We start from the raw sequence: 23,550 nt of genomic DNA on the forward strand, positions 1-23,550 counted from the left end.
AAGAATTAGAGTAGCAGAGAACATCATTTGGATTTCTGTACCATGTTTTGCCCCAACTTCCTCCCAAAAGTTACTCCCTGCACATAAGGTGTTTCCATCAAAACAATATCAGATTATGTAAAAAGGCAAAGGGAAATCTTTAAAGAAACCACAAGGTGAGCTGCTCAAAATTATTTCAGTCCACAGCTGATGGACAGCTAGGAGTAATGAATAGATTACTAACTGTTAACAGCTGTCTCCACTTTCAGGAAGAGACAACCATATCTACCCCCTAAACAGACCAGAAGTCAGCTGAAACTTTGCAACAAGATTGTTCTGTGTCTGCCATATTAGCAGGGCAAAGGACAAATAGACTTAGTTTTCCTGGATGGAGCAATATCAGGTGAGTGCAGTAAATGTAAAACCCTCCAACACGGTTTCAAAAACACCAGTAAATAAAGGTCCCTTAGTATGTACACCTCGGAACGTAAACTTGTGTCCCCTGATGTCCCTGGAAACTATGTGAATGAAGACAAACAAGCCCTGCAAACCAGATTGAATTCACATACACAAGAGCAGGACTACCCAGTTGCCAATAAGAGTGTTTCACAAAATAGCCATCCCATCTTCAACCTCTCCATCCTCACCCTTAAGGAATATCTTCAAAACCCTATCAAAAAACAGCCCTGGAAACTACTATTCATAACTCAACTGAGTATTAAAAGTCATAGATTCAAGGACAATACCAGTTTTACAACACTTCAGACTCTGGTTAATCCTTCCACAGAAGCCTCCTGACAGGATTATTTCTGTATTTTACACTGAACAGTTGTTGGATGCAGATGGGCATCGCACCATGACTGCTGATCTGAACAGAGAGCAATCACCTGAATTGCATTTTCTGCAGACCTGGATTCTGGCTTGGGACCTGTGGACTTTGACAAGGAAAGCTTCGTTATGGACCTTTCAGTCTCAGGTGTGAGATAGATATCAAGTAGCTTGGCTCTTTCTGGTGGTGGGCAGATATGGACATGGCCAGAGGCACAGCTTAAGAGGCCTTGGGAACTTCAGAAGGAAAAAAACTAAAGTGCTCGTGGAGTTTAGGCACCTTCAAGGTTTGCTGATGTCCAGCTCCAACAGTGAAGGCCAGATCAAACTCACATCCAAGGCATGGAGGCAGTTACTGGATCTTGTCCGAAATTGCCCAGTCTTGCAGTTATACTATGTGGAAGCTGATCATAACAGCACAACAAAAGTGCTCCTGACAAAATATGCAGACAGATCCTAGATGAAGATGTTATCCACATGGCTGTAGTCCCAGCTTCAGGCAATTTCTGGAAATCCACCACCTCTATGTTCTTCTACAAGGTGACTGATGGATGTGTTTCTTTGCCTCCTGCATTAGACTGTATTGTATCCCTTCAGGATGTAAGGACATTGAATTGTCAGTTCTTTATCCAAGTTTCTATGTTGTACAATGGAGAGAAAACTGAGAGGGCTGTTTCAACAACATAATGAAGTGTTCTGAAAGTGGATACTTCCAGAATAGAAACTAGTTTGTGGAAAGGTTTGTATATTCTAGTTTGGAAAGCACTTAGCACATTTGTGTTGACAGTAGAAAGACAGATAAATACCATAGTAACATAAAATAGAATACACACCTTCCCTAACAAGAAATAACAAAATAGAATATAAAAACCTGAAATAATAGAAAAAAGAATATGCTGACAGTTAAGTACTGCTTTTTCAGATGGAGCAGAATACTGGTTCTCCCAAATCATAAGCTAATCATTGCATTTCTGAAACAATATAAAGAAGCAGAATGTAACTGTCCAGAAACAGCTACTGTCTTTAAAGATTACTACATGAAGGAGAATATTAATTCAGAGGTCAAACATTTGGGACTTAAATTAACAAAAATTAGCCCAAGTAAATGATGCAGTGACTGAAATAAATATACTGGGGAGATTTGTTGGAGCCAAACTGACCAAGTACACTGCCTTGCCTGCTCTGTTCTGCATAATTAACTATCTTATTAACCAGACAATTGATCCCCTACTTTATTGATTGATTGTTGCATTCGTTCTCTCTTTCTGCTTTTTGTTTTGCTGCCAAATTTATCAGTTTAATTGCACAACTTTCTCCCTAAGTGATTCATTCCCTAATCAACTCTCTCATTCATTGATGAGCCTGTTTCTCACCCAGTTCACTGCTCAGCTGCATCCCAAGCCTTCACCTGCCTGATCTTCTTGGCACTCGTGACAAGTTGTGGGGCCCCTCGGGGTTCAGACTATGGGTTCTGTTTGATGCTTTGGACGTTAGGAGATTCGATATTTATTCTACGTGTGCCCGACAAAAAACTGCATTGTAAATCGGCAGTGATCTGCTTTTTTGTGTTCTGATAGTGAACTGGAGCTATGAAAAGTCACAGTACAGGGTCTGTAAAAAGTCAATGATTCACCGTTTATATGGATGCCTCTTTTAGACAACACACTTGTCTACATGACAACTGACTGCTATCATACTGCCTGAGGTAAAAGTGCTTTTCAAATCTTAATTACAGAAGACAAGCAAATCTGCTTATTGCAAGTCCAGAGGAGGATACTTTCACTGCCCAACTAGCCCAGCTAGCTGGCCAGCTAAAAAAGGGCAGCAAAAACCACTTAAAAATTAAATCATGCTGCTTAGTGCCTTGTCCCTTCAAGTGTTGAATACCTCCATGGAGGGAGGATCCACCACTCCTCCAGGCAGCCTGTTTCCATGTTTGACCATCCTTTTTGGAAGAGGTTTTTCCCTATCTCCAGCCAGCATTTCCTCTGGTGCAACTCATGACTGTTTCGCATTCACGTTTCGCTGTGCACCTCTCGGAGGAGCTGGCCTCCATCTTCTCCACAGTTCCCCTCCCAGTAGCAGAGGGCAGCCGTTAGATCCCCCTCACCCTTCTCCTGTTGGCCACACGCTCCAGCAGTATGACAAGATGATAGCAAAATGAGAAGCTAACAGATGCTGAGAGCAATGGAAGGGGAAAAGTGGCTGGACAACCCCAGCCTGGGGCTAAACCGGTAAAACAACAGGAGAAACTGCCAGATATCACACACAGGGAAGGGATTGTATTGGGAACTCCTCTTGGTTGAAGGACATCAGAAGACGGTGGGACCAGAGAGGATTCCCAGGCTTACCAGGGTCACTGACTAAGGTCTAAAATCACCAAAACCAGGGCCAGTGGGGGTAAACAGGGGTGGGTTGTTTATTTTGGAGAGGGAAAAGAGATAAACCAAATGGTATGACTGAGAAACTCATGGGTGCCCATCAAAGCAGCCTTGCCTGGACCAATACTGCGCAGAGGGTGACAACAACCCTGTTTTTCTGTCCATACGTCATCCCCAACTTGCCTCCCTATTCAGGGAGACCTGGAAGGTTTCTCTGAATGTCAACAGGGAGAAGCCCCAGAGGGGATGGAGGATTGACCAAACCTCTCCAACACACTCCCCTCCAGGTGCTGGACTTCTTTCTTTCCCTGTTACTATTTGTTACCACCAACTTTCTATCCTTTCAGCTGTCCCTACTCCACTCCACCATCCCATCAGTCCTTCAAGTTTACTTGATTTTCCACCTATCACCTCATTTTTCTCCTCTTCTTTCTAGGTAAATTAAATGACAGCGCAAGCTATAACATGTAACCCCTTTTCATCCTCTTGTCCACTATAGTTAACGCTCCCTGCTTCCAAAGGGATAGCTTAAACTACTAGATCTTTGTTAGCTTCCTGTCTTAAGAGAATTTTAGGCAGTCACATTACATGACTGCCAGTTTTCCCTAACACTTCTTGAACCCGTTTTTGGCTTTTCAACCAAATGTGGAACTTGGGGACAACCAAGTTCCTACAGGTTCTGAGGATGCCCACAGCCAGGTGAAAGAGGGACCCAAATTGGTGCTCCCAGCAGAAAAGTGGTCCAAATTCACACATTATATATCATCTGGCAGCCCAAGCTGCAGGCACACTGCTCCCACCTGGTGACAGTACTTGCTGGTTCTTGCCAAGCAGGAGCACCATAGGAGACATGAGGGAGAGCCGGAGTATTGCAGAGGGATAGCTTGAACAAGAGGGGACACAAATTTGTAGAAAATCCTACTGCTCAGGGAATTACTTGCCTTTTAAATCCATGAAATCTGCCAAAACAAACAAAAGAAATCACATGAAATATTTCCACTGGTAAAGGTGCTCTCAGGGTTTTACAAATGCCAGGTTGGAACTATTTACTTAAAATCAGATTTGTGATTAAAATAAAACTTATGCTGTTTCAAATTCATAATAGAGTAATTTTAAAAAAATTAATTAAAAATAAAATCTAAAGTAATTTAAAACAGCACTATTGCTGATCAGATACTTTGTCTTAATATGAGAAAATATCTACAGGCAATAGCACGACTGAGTAATAACACATATCTTTACCTGGAGAGTATGCTCTGTGATACTACATTTGGCATTAAACGTGTGCAGCACCAGAGTACGCAGTACCAGAGCCCATTTTATTTTAAAACAACTTTTAGTGGTAAAAACTTAACGAGAACGCAGTTTCGTTGCAAAGTGACAGGAAACAAAACCCGCTTAGACTAATTTCAATCAACTAAATCAATGCAGATCATTTTATTTCAAAAAGGCAGCCAAGATCCAAACCAAGGTGGGGTCCTACACTCATACCTAAGCATCCTAAGGAAGGAGTCTCAAAGGAATCTCAGTCACTTCAGTGCCCAAGCCCCATGGACATGGGACACAGCCACAGCTCCTAGAGCAGCCCCTGCACTGTTGGGCTTAACTTCTCAGCCTTCCAAAGCGAAGGAAGGATGGAGCACACTTATGGCTTGACTTCCAGTTTTTCGCAGAAATGCATGGCTTTCTCATGGTAAGGATGTTGGTGAAACCCTGGCATGGACCCAGGCGCTCTCTTTCTACAGCATGTGTGAACATGTTAAACCAGAGATTTCTGCGAGCAAAGTCATTTCTCTGTGAAATGTGAAATTTTAGGAGGTGTTAGGAAACAAACTGAAAAGGCAGCCACAGGTCTGCCACATTTGAAATTTAAGATGATACAGTGCGAACATTTATAAACATTTCAACTTACAAATGGCTTAATCAGTAAATCAAATTTAATTCTTTTACATATTTTTTTTTTCTGCTTTCACTGTATTCACACCTGAATGTCCCAGGCTCTTCTGAGCTCTCTGCCACCGCCTCCCTGCCTACCCCCCACACCATCTCCCCAGGCCTCTCTCTGAACATGCTGCTTCACCTTTAGCTCCTGCTACCACATTCAACTCTGGGAATTGAGCAAATTAAAGCTTGTGGAGTTAAAATATGAAAGACTGCATGCCTGCAACAGCATCTGCGTAGTGTCTCTGACTAAAGCAGAGCCCTACACTCGCCGTTCACCGCCACCTCCGTTCTCCAGGTACACACAGGTTTGCCTCTGGATATGTGCTGTGTCCAAAAATGTTAACATAAATACGATTTTCACAAATCACAAGACCCCAGAAGCTCAGCGTTGAAATCAAACAGCAAACACCGTGAAACCCATGATAAAAGCCAGAGAAAGGACACAACTGATCTTGTCTTCTGCACAGTAATGACGATGCCTTAGTCTTCCTTTTAATAGTCTTCACTGTTGTATGAGGAACATTTTCAAATCCCCGAAAAGGACCTGAGATCCAGCCACCTCTGCATGATTTCCTCCCAGTGGGGATTTCCCCAAATTCCCCCTGTGCAGGGGAAGCACGGCTGCCCACAGATCTGGCACGGGAGGACCTTCCCAGCCCAGCAGGTCCCAGCCCTCCTGCAGCCATGGCCCTCAGCCAGGGGCGTACATGGAAAATATAATGCTGCTCCCAGGTTTTGTTCGTTAGTAGCAAAAGGAGTGAGTAGCAAGTCATCTAAAAGACCTTTCTCTCTTGCTTATCTATGCCTTTTGTGAAAACCGATCAGCCACTGGAAAAAAGATGTTTACAAGCAAGCCTTAGCACACTGCAGTCTATGCAACTTCTGTGGCAAAACTGAGTAAATACATATGTAAGTAATCTTTTGTCTTCCATGGGACTGGCTGATTACTGGAACAAGTAGAAAAAAACCCATCATTTTGGGGCCAAGCAATTTTAATTGGTATATTTTGTTTTCCAAACAGAAAAAGTATTGTTTCTCTAAAATTAAGGACAGAGTGAATGTTGTGTGAGGTCTAAACAGGACTGCATGTTCAATCACTTGTGGTTAGGGAAAAAGAGCAATGGGCCTTCTCTGACCAAGGTGTACGAGACATTTTTTTTTATTTTTTTTTTTAATCTCCAGCTCTTCACAAAGTGCGCTTGTGTTCAAAAAAAGATGTTTTCGTAAGCAAGCTTTTGTGTACAGCAGCGCTTCAGCTGTATTTCAGAAATTAAGAGGCATCCATCTGAGATCCACTTTAATGACTAATTTCCCTACCATAGAGTTTTAAGTACAAAGAACTGCCATCGACTGGCAGAGCCAAGCTTTCAGTTGCCATGCAACACCCCTGTCGCAGGTTTCCCTTCATCTTCTAGTGCTTTTACTCCGGCTCTGTTCTTCATGGATGAAAGTTATGCAATGCTTTCTAGATACTTAACAGCAGATGTATTAAATTTCTAATCTGATATAAACCAGACTGCAATTTTCTACTGAAAAAGTCACATCAATGAATTTAATAATGTTTTAAATTATAGTCTTTGATAGCAGAGTATCTAGTTTTCAAATTTACATTATGCTGATTTTCCTAGCATATGAATCAGCGACAACTCCCTTTTGTCTATGTCTTCTTTTAAGTGCCTGTGGGATTCTGCTGGTATTTTGGTGGGGGAAAGATCTCATCTGAAACTTTGCAAAACCACCTGTTGACATGCTAGCTGGTGGCAAACGCAGAGCACTTGCTCATCAGGAGGCAGAGATAGACACCATGACTCCTGTGATGGTAGGTAGCTGCTAGTCACCTCATCCCCTTTGTGCTGATCAGACTGGAGATACAAGCTGAAACCTCTTTTTACCTGAGTTGCTATAATAATTAGGAGCAAAGGGGTTTGCTATCAGCTTGAATCAGACTTGAAGCAAAGAAGTAGACATAAATGATTTGGTATTTTTCAATGAGACTCTGAGTCACAGAGTCGTCTATGCTGTTGCCTTTCAGTTCAGAGAATATCTTCCTATTTTGGAAAAGAGTAATTTATTATTAGTAGCAAACTGTAACCAAAATTTAGAGTAATCTAGACATACTAATGCAGCTACACATTCATGCAAGGCTCCAGAGCAGCTCTGAATTTGCATAGGCAGCCATTTCTAAGCACAACAGACACCAGCCATCCAGAAAACAGTGCTGTCACATACATAAAGATGATTTTCCTTTCTTTTCACTACATGGATGAATGCACAGGTTCTCTTGTGGTGTTTCTGAAATCTGTTTTGAAAACATAAGAGCCTAATTCTATATATTAGTGGAATAGTTTAAATTTCACATAGGGTGAAACGTGTTAAATTTTGTCTCTTTGCCGTGATGATGAATATTCATGACTTCTGTTCTGCTATTTGGGTAATAGAATTACATAGCAGTGTTTTTTACAGTAAAATACATTTTTGAAAATAGGGTATTTACAGTATCTAAATTATGTTCAGCAATAGTCTAGAAAGATGCTGCCTGCCTATTTATTTTCTTCAGATGTTGACCTGAGATTTATAACAAGTTTTACCATGTGATGCATTTGTATGGGTTCAATGGCTCCCTTTCAATACAGATGTTAGGCTTTGTAAGGCATAAAGCTTAATAGGTGAAAGCCTTTTTTAAAGGCAATAGCACTTTAATAAGTTGGCATTTTATAAAGTAGGGTTTGCTTTTTCCTACTGAAAGCTTCATTCTGCTGCAGAGGAAAGTGCAGATGAGTCAAGAAAACAGAATAATTTTCATTGCATTCAGAATCTTTGAGTGAAAGCTAATGTGTTCCCTGATTCTGAGAAACATCATGTAAATCTTCCCCTGTGCAGACTTTTGTATGAGCTATTCTGGTTTTTTTACAAACAGCTTCTCCTCCTTCTCCCTGCTGTTCGCTGGCCAAGGCTGGGTCAGCCCCAAAGGTACAGTTGGGAGCTCCCGGTGCCCGTCAGTCCCACACATTTCCCCTTCTTCCCCTTTGGTTTCCCTGGAGGAGAAATGCGTGGGGGTCGGAAAGGAGCCCTGCTCATCCCTGGCATCCCTGTACGCCTGACACCCTGACTTCAGACCTGGCCTCCGCTGACATTAAAAGCCGAGCAGACTACTTTCAAAGCAATCTAAATCAAGCTGGTCTTCTTAGCATTCTGTGTCCTTTATTTTTCCTCACAGCTGTTCCTATTTTTTTGTGTCGTTTTTGCCATAGCAAGGCTTCTTAAAAAATAGTGGCCTTTATCCAGCATGTAGGGAAGGTTTTCTCTTTGTTGCTGTGTCATTGTTGCTCTGCTGATCGATTGCAAACTCCATGCATTATATATCCTTTATGCAAGTTCAGAGAAGTGCAATCAGTGTTCAGCTGATAAAGTCAGTAAGACTGAATGTAAAATTTTCAGAAATCCTGACTCGGGTTTGGGCTGATAAAATATAGCAGTTAAGTGCATTTGACAAGACAGGCTGAGTATAACACGCAGGAGAGAGTGTAATACATAGGCTTTTGTTGAGGAGTGTTTAATTTGACAATGACCACCTATCAGCAGATATTTTCTCTTGCTCTGAATAAAACCTTTACCCATACTCTTTGCTTTTTGTTGTTTCCCAGGCTTAGGATTCATTTATACAACAAATAGCCTTCTAGGTGGCTCTAAGCCCCTCCGTCTCTGTGGGGGCCATGCTGGGGGTGTTAACTCCGCACCTCACAAACCAAAGCTTTCCACTGCTGCCGTTTTCACCATTTGCTCAGCCTGTGGCCTCCCAAGCTTGGGAAATAGCGGGACGCCTCTGCACAGACCTGCTCCGCATCCCTCCTGCACAAAAAGAACCAGGGCAGACGTTTCCAGCGCAGCGTTCCCCGTGTCACAGACCTGGTGGTGGTCCCCCTTCCCCACCGGGGAGGTGATACGCAACACTAGGCTCGTGTCCCGTTGCAGGTGGGGGACGTGCAGCAAAGGACAGCCCCAGGACAAACAGAGGCTATAGGAACCCGCGGGAGAGAAATCTGGAGCCCATCTTACAGCAAGGAACCCATCACCTTCAGCCTCAAGCTGGGTTGCAGTAGGTCAAACCCCCAAAACTCTCGGCGCTGTTTTTCCCTGGTTGCACCTATGCCAGTAAAAGAGATGGGGCGGGCATGGGCTTGGCACTGAAGTTCCACCCTCTGTACTGCTTGCTGACTCACTTGCCAGCCTCTTGCTCAGCCCACGCAAACCAGCAGTCTCCCAGGTGATGCCCAGGTACGGCTCAGGAGAGAGTACCCGCTGTGGAGGCTATCCATCAGTAGTAGAGACACGCAGTTTACCGTACTATTTGACTTCAGGGTCAGCGTACGGGCCCTACTCTGCCTTGTTCGGTGGCATAAGCGGAGCGTGAGAGCCTACCGCCGGCTTTGCACAGAGCTACTGGGTTCAGAAGTACGCAGCTGCCGATGTTTGCTGTTTCCAGGATGCTAATCTTGACTCCAGAGCTGGCTGCATTCCAGAAACACACAACATCTTTCCTTTCTGTATAACAACGCGACGAACTGTTGGGCTTTACTGTGCAAAAGGTGCTACCGTACACAAGTATATCAGTTCTCCCTCCCTGCCGCCCTTAAAAATAGCAGCAAAATAAAGCAAGTCACAGAAAGTCGACATGCCAAAAATACATACAGCAACTGGCAGTCATACCGTGCTTCCCACTTGTTTGTGACACAGAAGCTGTATTGCAGCACGCTGCATGAGGGAGAGTTGGGCATCGGTACGTATGTGCGTGGAAACGTCCACCTGTGTACGTGCCCGTGTGTTAGAGGATTTTGGTGGGCACTGTTGCACATAGTCCTGCAACTCCTTCCTCTGTCATACAAATATTGCACCATTTTAAAATCCTGTCTTTTAGCCTTCTTTATGCCACTTTTTTCTAGAGGGACCTTAGCAAGAAATAAAACTCCTTGCTCTCTGTTTAATCTCTAATTAAAAGTGGGAAATGAGCATTAGTGTTTATACTAAAAATCCTGGAAAGGAGAATCACCTAAGTGTCATTTAAAATAATCATGTCAATTTAAACAATTATAGTAAGAAATTAAATCACAAATGTCTCTTCCAATGGTGAAACAAACATTTAACATCGGTTATTCTCCTATCGATCAGGTGAGAATTGATTCTGAATAGACAAGCAAGTCCATATTTACAATGAATGAGAAACACATTACATGAAGAGAATAAAATGTGTAGCTTGTGAGACATTCTAGTGTTCATGATGAAGGACAAACCAAGAAAGATATGAGGGTATAATGAAGGAAAATATACAATAATTGACAGTTGAGAAACACATGCGAAATACATGTTTTTGTAGATGAAGATGTGTGAATCAGGAAATTATTTCCTTAGTTTGCAGTTAGCAGAGCAGGCTCGTAGGTAAAAATGATTGTGAATAATGTGTTGGAACACTATCAAAAGTATCCCCAAACCCTAGGAGTTTGAACAGTATGTTTGCTTGAAGTCTAGTTCAAAGCACCAATTTTCAAATTTGTTCCAATTAATAGCAAAAGACAAGAAGAAATCAAGATAGAATTCCAATTTTATTTTTGTAAATATAGACTAGTGAGATTTAATTTTCTGCCTTGGGCACCAAGTTAACACTTTGGTTAAGCTATGGTAATGGTGGTACTCCTTTTACTTAGAATTTTGAAATTTTTGCAGGTGATACGTTTATATGAAGTAGCCTTTAATGGTTACACTGTAACTGAGACACCATAAATATTTTAATCGTGTATTTAATACAGGCAGCAATAAGGGAGGGAGTAAACTTTGACTTTTCTAGAATGGCTAATAGCACAAGAAGCCCAGGTCAAATCAGACTTTGCTTTTTTTTTAAAGAAAAGCACTTTTTTTTGGTGACTTCTCTCACTTGTTTATTTTCAGCTATAAACATCAAGTTCCAAAATACCCGAAATGTCAGTCAAACTATTGTTCCAATAAGTTGCATAAATAAATGTAGCAATGTATTATTAAAATTACACATACATATATAACTTTATATGAGGGCAGAATGTTTAGAATGATGGCAGTAACCTGACCCATATGAGAGACAGAACACAAACTGGGCATGGGACTGCAGCGCAGGGGGTTGATTTACATATGCAGAGAGACGTCCTTTTTTGCAGAGATGCTGATGGCCACCATCCCAGCAATATTACACTTCACTGGGAAAAACACAATGCCAGGAGTTTCCTGACAAACCACAGAAATCTCATAAATCCCCAAATATGGGGTTTTTTTCCCTAGCATGTATTTTCTTCTACAGATTACTACATTAAGCTCTGGATGGGTATGGTCTTCTAATATGAGGCTAGACTTAAAAAACTTGCAGTACAGAAAGTCTTGACAACAGATACCTTCTGCTTTGCTAAATTCAGTACCTGAAGGTCCTGCTTGCCAGAAACACCGATAGCAGGGGTGTGCCTGTCAAATTGAGCTTATTTCTGTGGGTCCAAGTATGAAACAAATGTGTCACCGTGGATAGACGTTCTGTCTTTATGAATATTATTTTGAAGTAGGTATTATGATTGATTTGTTATTTAAAACGTATCAAAAGTAAAGCCTTGGCTATCCCATAGTTTAGACTGAAAAAGTCCTGTCCAAAAATAGGAACAGATCCTTCACTGCATTTAATCACAGTGACAGCCAGGCTGTCCTGTTTTGGGTCATAGATACTGTGTGCTTTTTTTTTTTTTTTTGACTTCTCTAGTGTCAAAAAGGAAAAAATTAAACTCCTGCCTGGGGTGGTCAAAAGGGAGAAGCAGCAAGTGTCTCCTACAGCACCAGGAAGATCCATTCAAGATTTGCACCGTGATCTTAATGCGAGACCAGTTTCTCCTGCTTCAGGAAAATGGCCACAAAGGTCTCAAACCCTGCAGGAGCAAGTGGCGATGGCTGCTCGTCGGGGTCCCCCTTTTCTCTTAAATGCATGAAAGCCCTGTTGCATGCACACCGGCGGGGACAGTCTGGGGTCCTTTGGACAGTCTCCAAAGGTACGCTTTGGAGTAGTTGCATTAAGGGAGCTGAGCACAGCCCTTCTGTGCAATACAACTGTCTGGCAAAAAGTACTGCTTTAGCAGATTCTTATATAGCAACTGATATTGCTTATCAGCACAGCGTGGGTTGGACTGTTTCTGCCACAGGAGTAGCCAAGGACTCGAATTTCCTGGATGTCTGGGCCAGTTTCAGACAAAGACAATTCAAACCCAACCATTCATCCTGGGACAGTAATGCATTCTCCACAGGGGTTGTATTCATGCTGACACTGTTCCAGAAATGTGCAAAAAGCCAGTGTCTCCTCAGTAAATAACACAGTGGGCAGAAACCACATCAGCCTGTTGTTATGCGGTGTGGTCTAAATGCCAGTAAATTCCTGGACTGATTTACGGGTGTCAGTCACAGAAACACTCTACCCATGTAATCCGAAAGAGTTTAGAGTTTTTAATCTGCTCAGCATTCTGTAACACCACTGGCACAAAAAGAAACCCAGACTGGGTCTCCTAAGGAGGTAGGCTGGCCTGGTGCTCTGCGCGGAGATTGCTCGCAGGCTTTGAAACGCTCCATCACATTTTCTCTGCCTCAGCCTCCCCCGGTCCCTTGGTGCATTTGGGTCTCTCGGGATTCCTGAGCATTTCATTTGTTCTTGTTTAAATAGCATTTCACAAGGGTGGGGTGGACGTTGGCTGCATCAGAACCGCTGGCTGGGTAACTGTGTGTTTATGTCAGATCTGCAGCAGTGTTTGTCACTCCCTGAAGAGTGACATTTCCCTGAGAAATAGGAGAAGGAGATGGAGTTGCTGGAGTTGTGAGGCCACCTGGTCCGTGTGAGGACATGAGGGGCACGGACTTTAAAGTGTGGGTGGTGTTATTCTGCTTGGTTGACAGTCCCACTATCAGGACCAGTGCAGGGCACCTCTAAATGGAATATGTTTCAAGCCCTTTCTGTCCGCCAAGGCCCAGCATATTTAATAACACAGGTCCCAACCTGCTATCCCACTTGCTAAGGGGCTCATGTTGGACAAAACTTTGAGAACTGCCGGCCTAAACATGGGGCCAAGAATCCCCCTTTCTGCCATGTTGGTTTTTCAGAGGCGTTTTTCCTGTCTGACCAAAGGCAAAACCTTTTTCACCTTACTTATAGCCTAAAAATAGCAGACCGAGGCACTTAAAAGAGGATGCTCTGATTAGCACTCAGGGGGATGGTCTGGCAACAAGCAGCCTCAAGGGTTTTTGCAGCACAGTCCAGACTGATCTTTGCTCCCCAAATATGTATGAAGAATAATAAATTGCCAGCAGCTGCAGGTCTTGTTCTCCACGGCTTTACCAGCATGCAAGGAGGCAACCAAGCCACGGCTGCAGCATCTTTGTGGCTTCCGAGGTCTGTCACGCGGAGCGGCTCCTGCATGGCCTTTGCTGGCTTTGAGTTGATGCAATAGGAGGGCAGTCACAAGCTTTTTGGACTGCAGCTGTGCTCCAAACACATACATCGCACCCTTTGATCCCAAAAAGTAGGAGGAAGCTGTCCAGGCTAGAAATGATGCTTGGGCAGTTCACCCTACACTAAAAGTCACTCAGCTGCCCTGCCCAGAAGTGACTTTCATCTAGTCCTCCAGAAATTTTTGCTGATGGCAAATGGTCTAAACTGCCCTCAACTGCAAGCAAATTGCTTCAGAAGAACATGTGGGGACAAAGGAAGAGATGAATAAAGAGAGATGAGTGCAGACCCTCCCGAAACCCTGGTTCTCCTTGTCTACGCTGCATCTCTGCTAGTCCAGGTGATTTCAGGAATATGTGTCTTAGCTTTCCCAGATGTTTAAGCACATCTGCCCAGCCAAGCTGCTTGATGACAGTGCAAAAACTGTCCCCACTACCCAACGTCTCCTCTCTGGGAACAGTTACCCTTGGGCTCTCAGCTTTTGTTGCCAGCCGATTGCATTGGGAATGTTGTAGGCATTCGCTAACGAAATATTGGCAACGGCTCACGGGAGGCATGGGCTGAGGCGACTGTGTGATTTATTAGCACCAATAGCTGGGGTGGGCTCTCACAGGCATTGAAATCAGACCATCGAAGCTGTCGCGGACCCATTCCCAGACTTTGCTCCCCCAAGGCAGACGCCTCTCATCTGCTTAGGCACAGCTCCTGAGCTGCCATAGTTTTCAGTCCACAGTTAAGTTTAACTGCTTCATTTTTTCTTATCATCTCTCCCAGAGTAGTGATGCTCCCCTGTGGGAATTTTTCTTCTTCCTCATACTTCATAATTTGTAGTTTCTAAGTAAACTCTTGACAAAATGAAGCAATAATTCGGAGAATCAACCAGGACTGTTGGTTCTCTGTCCTCCTATACCTAATCTGTTACCAGTCCTTCAGTTACCTAAGTGAAACTTAGCTTTGGTACCTCTGCACTATATGACTATACCAGCCACGTACCCGGGCCAACCAGTTCAGGACCACCTGATGCGAGTAAGAAGCTCAAGACTGGACTGATTTTTGTGAATGGTGGCTCTCAGAAGAAGCTGCTTCTCTTCCCAGTGCAAAGAAGTCTAACAGTATTTTGCTCCGAATGGCTGATCAGCCTCAGATGAGGTACTGCGGTTCATATGTTGAGTACTTTGCTTGTTCCTATTTGGTCTTATTTATAACAAATTTAAGAGGCTGCATCACATTATTTCTAAATTCCCCCAAAAATCTGCAGTACTAATTAGGGATAGTTATCCCAGCTGGTAACCTTTTATCTTTGCTGGATACTTCCATTTACCAGCAAGGCAAAAAAATAGATTACTGCCGTCACTACCATTACAGCAATCAAATGTTGCGGGCTGCCAAACACAATTTTTTCCCCCGATAAAACTTATTTCTTTTAATGAGAATAAATGTTTCCGAAGCACATTTTCTTTCTGATGTGAATAAGTGGTTTGAAACAGAAGCACACACATGCCTATGTGACGTCTTTTTAACATCAGATTTCTGGGCTCCAAGGAAACCAAGCATGCACACAATATAGAGAACTACAGAGGACAAGGTGGGTTTTTTATTGCACTACAGCGACACTCTTTTATCTGTTCTGGGCTGTTGGATACCATTTTGAGATACCTACTGGTGGCAATATCTTTACACTGGTCTAATGTTAGGAAAATCATTATGCTGCTTTCTGAGGTGGCTCAAGAGAGGGAAGCTTACGACAGGCATCTCCTCCTGTTTGCCGCAGGCTATCCTAGGAGGAGGTTCTGAGTGGAAAAGCACCGTGGACCTGTTCAGGAACCGCGGTGAGCACTGCAGCAGTCAGCACCCCCAAGTTCAGCAGAGAGCTTCTGGTCCGCTGCGACTCGCACAAAAACGCGCTGCTGCTTAAAAAAAAAAAAATAGAATAATAAGTCCTGTTTCAAAAAATGGTCCCCGGGCAGGTCTGCTGCCACGTGGCGGTCCCAGGACCCCCTGGCAGAGGGGATCCCAGGGCTGGGGCAGGGTCACAGCACGGATGGTCGGGGGTCCCCTCCTCGCCAGGTCCCAGGGGAAGAGTCCCCTCTCCAGAGTCACATCCGTTGCACTCAGTAAGCGCACCGTGAGTGCATTTTATTTGAGCAAGAACGATACGCTGGCCGTGTCTGGGTACGGGGTAGTACAGGATTCACATCTGATAAAGCTTTTCCATTGTTGTTTTGCTGTGTTTTCTGACCAGGGTGAAGAACGATCTTGAACTCTTTGAGGATGCTTTTTGGAGCCAAAGTTGTTTTCCCTCTGGTTCCACCCATATGAAAATGGAGGTTTTTAACCAAGCAACGAGCACAAGCAGGTCAGCCGCTCAGAACTCCCCCTGCCAGGAGGCAGCTGCCCAGGCTCGAACAAAAGCCTCCTTGCAACTAACACTCCGAGTGATAGAGAAGAACAGAACAAGAATGTAAAATAGGGGTTTTAAAATGAGGAGCCACGCTCGAGCTTGGCCCTACAGTACCCCTGCTAAAGGACAGAAATTCGTTAATGTGCAGTGCAGGTAGCTACCCAGAGGTTACCTTTAATGGCAAGCTTAAAGGAAAAAGCCATAGTGGAAATGGGGGGGGGGGGGGAGCAACACATCTAGAATGTGCAGAGTCAGTTATAAGTATGCCAGGGTACAGAGAGCCAAAAAAGGCCTGGTTAGCTCTGTCCAAAGGAGTGAAGGGAAATAAAGAGGGCATTTACAAATATCAGGAGAAAACAGATTTTTAATAAATCAAAGGGGATAGACTGCATGGGGATTCTGAAATGCAAAATATTAATTTCTACATTGGGTTTGCTTTCATAAAAAAAATAGATAGATTTAATGCCTTGGCTTAAATGATTTATGATGAGTAAATGAATATACAAATCATATACAATCATTCATTCATTCAAAATAATGAATAAGAAGTAAAACGAAGAGAAGAACAGTCTGGTCATAGTCATCTGGTCTGACTTCCCATTTAACACAGTCTGTTTATCCTTGTTGGAAATAGAGCAGATCATTAGCTTGTGGACTGAGGTGTCCAACTCCTCTAAGATGTCTCTTAGTGCACATCTGGAAAAAGCCCTTTCCCTTTCCTGGGACCCAGTAGATGGAAACAGAATAGGCAAAGTTTTGTTTCCATTTTCCCAAGAAACACGGTCCAGAGAGTGCTTGCTTTGTGAATCACATTATTTTCTGAATCCAAATGACTCTTTGCACAACCCCCATAACTCAGTGCTGGTTGGCTCAAAAGCAGGATGGGGTCCTCTTGGCCCAGAGACTCCTCCTCGTGCTCAAAGGGAAGATGGTAGGAGCTGGGCCAGAGAACGTCTCCCTCTGCCACATGCTCATCTGGGAAGTAGATCTTTCCCTATCAGAAACCCGGGTAAGAATGAACATTGCTCAGATATTCCTGTTAGGTTTTTCCAGACCTGGCTTATGTTGCTGAATGTTAAGTATGCTCTGCTCTTTCTTTTTTGTCTCTTTCCTTTCCTTTCCTTTCCTTTCCTTTCCTTTCCTTTCCTTTCCTTTCCTTTCCTTTCCTTTCCTTTCCTTTCCTTTTCCTTTCCTTTTCCTTTCTTTTCCTTTCTTTTCTTTTCCTTTCTTTTCTTTTCTTTTCCTTTCTTTTCCTTTCCTTTCTTTTCTTTTCCATGGCTTGTCTATAATATTAAGAGTTCTGGGTAAAGAGGCATTTTCTTTGGCGGGAAACAAATTTATCAGATACTACCTGGTATTTGATCAGTCAGCTCACTTTGCACAATTGCAGCTGAGGCCTCTTCTTCCAAACCTTCCACAGCATATCCCCTTTTAATAAGAGCAGAAAAGACCCATTTCTTCCCAAAAGACTTTTGGTCTGATCACCTCTTGAGTGGAATATGTTCCTTCAGACCAATTCTAATATGGTGGGAAAGTCAGGTCCTCTATTTAGAGTGAACATCTGTATGAAATTTGGAAATAGCTACTACTTCTTCAGTGGAAGAGGTGCAGCAGAGAAGGAAGGGCTGTCCCACTTGGGCTCCAAGCTGAACCTCAGGAACCACTCCACACCCTGCTAATGGCAGACCTACCTCAAAACTTACTTGTACTGCAATGGAGCCAAAAATCACATCATAGTAATTCTGTAAATATCAAGGAGGGGTAAAAAAACAATATTTCAGGAAAAAAACCCACCTTGTGTAATCCCAAAGAATAACAAATCTCCCTGAGGGCTCCAGTCCTTTGACACCAATCAATACCAGAAGGAACACGGCACTCAGACACTGCTGGTGCATTTTGCTGTGTTCGGCACCTGCATTTCCGACTATCTATCTCCTTGATTTTAGGAACTTTCACACTAATAGAGTTTAGAAAGACTACCACTCTGAAAAGAGGCTTGTGCAGATTTATTTTCATAACACAGTGAGGTACAAAGGAGAAACAGTAATTTATTTAACATGGACAGTAATGCCTGTCTGAGGCTTACTTTTGTGAACTGCTTATTGTAGGCAAAATGTTAATTAATTGGGTATTTCAAGGGAATAGGCAGGCCTCCAGGAAGCCCTCGGATTTGTCTGACACTAGAAGCCAACGTTTGTCATCAGCAACAATCACAAATACAGTTTTATAGTGGAGTTTCTTGTGTGCATTACGTGGATTGTGTTTAATCCCCTGATGACATGCAAAATGACATTAGTCACTATCACTTATATAACAAATCACAAATATATCATTACAGATAGAGTCAGCCTCCATGAGCACAGACTCTGGCAATAAAGAACAACATGCCAGCCTAAATAAAGGGACATTGACTGCTGTGATTGGGAAGAAAGAAGAGTTTTGTCCTCTTTCTTACTGTCCTGCCTATAGAAGAGTTTTATCAAGGCAACCGTCAGCCCCCAAGAACTTCTGCCCTTAAAACTTACCACAAAAGGTTTTGTCTAAAACCGGATTGTGCCTGTGACCTGTCACATGTGTCCCCTCCACCTTGTAAAGCCTGTGTTGGTGGCAGATGGTACATGGGAACAAGAGGTGCAACGCATCGCCTCACAAACCCTCACAAGCAACCTTCTCTTGGCATTGGCGTGGGATTTAAGATGTTGGTTTGGGGAAGGAGCTCGAGAGGGCTTTTTCACTTCTGGCAGTGGCCCAGCTGTGCCAGCAAACCCTTCATTTCACATGCACCAGCACCTCTGGAGCCCCGTGAAGGCACGGCTATAACCAACTTCCTCATGTCTCCTCAAAAGTTTGGGTTTTAAGAGCTTTAGGCTCTCTTCTTTATCCCTGTCTGTGGGAAAATGAGACGCCACTTAAAGAAAATAAACTTCAAAGAAATTAGCAAATCCACTACCTGTCTGACTACCAGCAGCACAACAGCCTCCACCTCACAGATATATGTGAACATAGACACCTCCCACGTTCTTGCCCAGTGCTCATTACCTTCCTGGCTCACCAGAACAGCTCAGAAATAATTTAGGGATTCAATAAGCTCATTAAGTACTTCCATTTACAATTTAGGATGCTAAAATCCGGTCTTGCTGATTTTCATAAATTAAATCTTTCTGACTCATATCATACCTGTTTCTTTCAACCTAGGTCTTTACTTGGGAGATTTACATTACTTCCTAATTGCACATACTCAAATTTTCTTATTCAAGACAGGTTTTTGTTAAAGTATTAAAATAATTTTAAAGATATGATTAATGGTTTGCCCTTTCTCATTAATCGGTCAATCTCTCATTGTTTTCTATTTCTAAGACATGTTTTTAAAGCAGGATAAAAAGTTCTTTCATTGCCTTTAGTTAAAGCTATTGCTGCTGTTGCATTTGCACTGCTGTGCACCTTTAGTAGCTCTGTGCAAGACACCTTCCATCAAAGAGGATCTCTACTCTGAAAGGCTCAAACCTAAGGGCAGACAAAGAAATAAACTGAAGTTTAAATGAAGGAGACAAAAATACAGTCAACGCACAAAGCAATTTGTTTCTCTGTAGCCTGGAGGATGTTTCTGAAAAGGTGTTGGTTCCAAAATTTCTTTGTATTCAACACAGCTCTCAAGCATAGGATGTAGCTTAGTGTAGGGTGAGACTTCTATTGAGTAAGAATGAACTTGGGCTCATGAGTGTCCTATTTTCTGAGTTGAGGGTTGGTACCGTTCAGATTGAAGTCAGTGAGAGAACTCCTTAAATGAAGCGTGCAGGACACAGCACCTGGGGACTTCAGATACAGAATTTCCAAGTCATGAAACTGGAGATTTGAGGTCTTCATCAAACAAGTGAACCCTGACAACTTTAAAAAAAAAATTTAAAAAATGGACCAAAAAAGTTTCTCGTGATGATGGACAAAACCTAGAAAAGTTAGTATCTAAGTTAAGTAGGAATGTGTCTGCACCGGGCTTACGTGCCCTGAGCTGACAGTGCAGACATTACCCGTAACACTTGAAAACCAAAACATAAGGAACCTAAATGTATTATTTCAAAGATCTTGGGATTTTTAAGTTACTGTCAAGATTTGGAAGGCTCGAGTCAAGAAGACAGCTTATCTGTGATGGGTTGTGCAGGAGGATGCATAGTCATGGCAGATGCACATTGGAAGACCGAGCAGTGTGTCGTTGTTGTCCTGTGGGGCCTGGGGACAGCCATCGCCAGGCCACAGCAAAATGGGACCTCTGCTGTCTCTTTCTCAGGCATCTTCCACGGTATAAATGCCCAGAGGTCTATATGACAGAAAACAAAGAAATTCCCCCAGGGTGAAGCAGGCTGTAGGCCACAGGGGCTTTTCCCTGGGCTCCTTCAGCTGTAGAGAGAAGGTGTGCTCCAAACCTGCCCTGAGTCGTGGACCTCTTCTTCTTTGTGCTATACCCCTTGAGATAGCTCAAGGGTCTGTCACATGTCACCACAACCTTTTTGGCTCTGGGCTGAATGAGACCATTTCACGTTTTCTGAAGTCCTGACGATGCCCATTCCTCTCCTCTGCACTGCCTAAACTGGGTCCTTGTGCGACCACGATCCTTCTAGATATGCGGTTCCCAGATATCCCATATATCCATAAGCTGGGCACCTCTGAGGCCTTTCCAGTCCCAAGGAGAGGATTATTTCACATATCTTGCAGGCTATGCTCCTATTTAGGTATTTGGGTAGGATATTCACCCTTCAGCAGAAGTACATCGTTGCCTAATGTCCAGCTTGTTATCTCCAGCAGACCCAAATCTTTTCCTGTAGGATCGTTAACCTCTATTACCTGCTCACTTGAACCTTCACTGCTGAAGTCCTGATGATAGGTAATACACAGAGCACTCTGTCTCATTTGATTTTATTTCATGTTTCTATTAATATTCAGGAGTTCAAGAAACAATTTCATGTTTTCTTGCATGATCTTTTTTTTTTACTTTTTTCTCCATTCTTCTAAATTTGAATTCAGAAGTATAAATTTGGTCTACAAAAAGCCATTCCTGTCAAAAAGAACAAATGTAGTGCCCATGAAGGAAACAGAAAACAGGTACTGGGTTTATTATTTACTTTTCAGTTCAAATGCCAAAGAAACAGCAAATTAGCATAAGGGTGGGCTTCCTGATATAATGGACCCAGAGAGCAAAACCATGTTTTGCTACCAGAACTACAGTATGTGTTTTGTTTTTTCTTACCAGTTTTCATGCTGAATTTCACCCCTTGCACTCAGGGTGGAACCAAGTTATTAAATGGAGCCTTACTTACATAAGAAGCACGTGGCAGAGAATTTTAGCAGTTCCTGCAAGGACGTTAAACAAGTGAGTCTCTGTATGAGTAAAGCAATCTGACTGGAAGACCAAACATAAAGACAAAGATGAGCTTTCAGATGCCTCCTCCCCTGTGTGTTGATAATGTGTTTATTTTTTGAAATGGGGGTTACCAGCAGTGTGAGACACACACAAAGACTGAGGGCAGATCAGTTCCAGTGGAAATGATTAGCATAGTTTTTCTGAGGTTGGTGTGTTCAATCAAAAATAAAATGAATAAGCAACACGAATTTGAAGTATGTCATGAATATGTCTTTTGTACTCTCTAGCCCTTAAGCAAATAATGAAAAGCAACTCAGGTTATGAGTCATGATATTTCTTTAACAATGAGAATTTATTCTTGATGCCTGCAATGACATTATTTAGTTAGATACTGTGCAGTCTTTATCTACATCTTTTTTGTAAAGATAAAGTTATAGAAATGCACCAAAGGGTATTTAAATCCCTTTGAGATCCATCCATAAGCCCACATAAGGTACACTGCATTAGATATTCTAATAAAATGAATTTTCAGGTGCAGTATCTAGTCATCGGTGCAGTGTTGCTTTCTATTCAGATTTTTAGCTAAGCTGAGTGAAGCTCAGTAAAGCTGAGTGGCTTGCTCTTGCTTACATAGCACCTTGAATCCACGGCTCGACTGTTTTTAATTTTTTTCCAGCACCAGTTGCAGTATCATGAAGCTGCTTTAAGGCAGAACATGGAAACTTTTGGAGGCTCTGCATAATATGACTGAAGAAAGATGAAACATAGGACACCTGCACATCTGACCCTTCTTCGACAACCCTTGGCAGATCTGGGTGAGCTGGTTCACATCAGAAGAATAGTGAGGACTCCAAATGGGTCTTCGTTGTGTGGCAGTAGATGGTGGAAGAGCAGAAATGTGCTTGAAAAGAATATGTAAATTTTGGCTGCTGGTGAAAGACACTTTAATATTTGTGACACCTCTCGGGTTAATCCATGGTGGATGCCTCTTGTCTACACAGCCCACCAATGGGTAGCTGGTTAAGTAGCCAGGCAGTTCACATCATTTATCACAGACAACTATCCCAATCATTCACGTGTCTCCCATGCACCTCCCCTGCCCTTATGGGTTCCCTACCACCTCAGCACATACCTCACTCATCGCTCTACCGCCTGCAGTGGTGGCGAAGCCTGGACAGCAGTAGCAGAAGCTTCTCCCTTCTGCCCCATCAGGGTGCCTCAAAACTGTCCGGGATGCAAGAGTGCACTTTAGCTTAGGTCTAGCATTCAGTTTCCCTCCACAGAAGAAAGCCCATGCTGGGCTAGAATAAAATAGAATAGACTATTTCAGTTGGAAGGGACCTACAACGATCATCTAGTCCAACTGCCTGACCAATTCAGGGCTGACCAAAAGCTAAAGTATGTTGTTAAGGGCATTGTCCATATGTTTGTTACAGCTGTGCCATAACAAACCCAAATCAGCTCTTTGTCTATCAGAGTACCTGTGAGTCCACGAGTAATAGGGACTTCAGGACAACAGGACTTGCTGTGACAATTGATATTGATATTGATATTGAATTCACAGGTCACTGGAGCTTTTAGGATCTTACGATGACTTTCCTGCTGCCAAAAGTCATGCATGGCTCCATGTACCCTAATATCCAGGAATTTCCTCAGAAATACCCTCTGGATTACATTTTCCTGCAGCCTTACTGATTTTTCTCTGACTGGGAAGGAAAAAATTTTGCATGGTGATGTTTTTGATCAAGCTAGGTTATAGCAGGCGGGATCTATAGGCACAAAGGCCTGAAGCTCTTTCACTGTTGTGCAGTAGTTAATGCACAGACGGTCCTTGTGTGCTCTGCCAGGGCAGGATAAGGTTTCTCTTTTTGGCCCGTAGGTATGGGAGAGTCACCTGTAGGGATGGTGACTCCTGAAAGACAGGCTGGCCCTGAGCAGAGATACACGGCAGCTTAAGACAGAAGAGTTCCATGTGTGTGAAAACAGTTAGATCCAGCTGGCTACAAAGTATAGAAAACCTATATGGTGTCCTGGAAAGGCAGTCTCTCCTGCAGCCTCTTGCGGGGAGGCTGGGATGGGAGAAGGACCCCCTCATCGAAACCTACAGTGTCCATCACCTCCATCTCCCCCGTGCCATTGCCAGGAGTGACCACGGCAAGTCAGGCTGTCTGTT

Source organism: Haliaeetus leucocephalus, unplaced genomic scaffold (genome assembly GCF_000737465.1).
Source record: "Haliaeetus leucocephalus isolate CR32 unplaced genomic scaffold, Haliaeetus_leucocephalus-4.0 Scaffold626, whole genome shotgun sequence".
NCBI lineage: Eukaryota > Metazoa > Chordata > Aves > Accipitriformes > Accipitridae > Haliaeetus > Haliaeetus leucocephalus.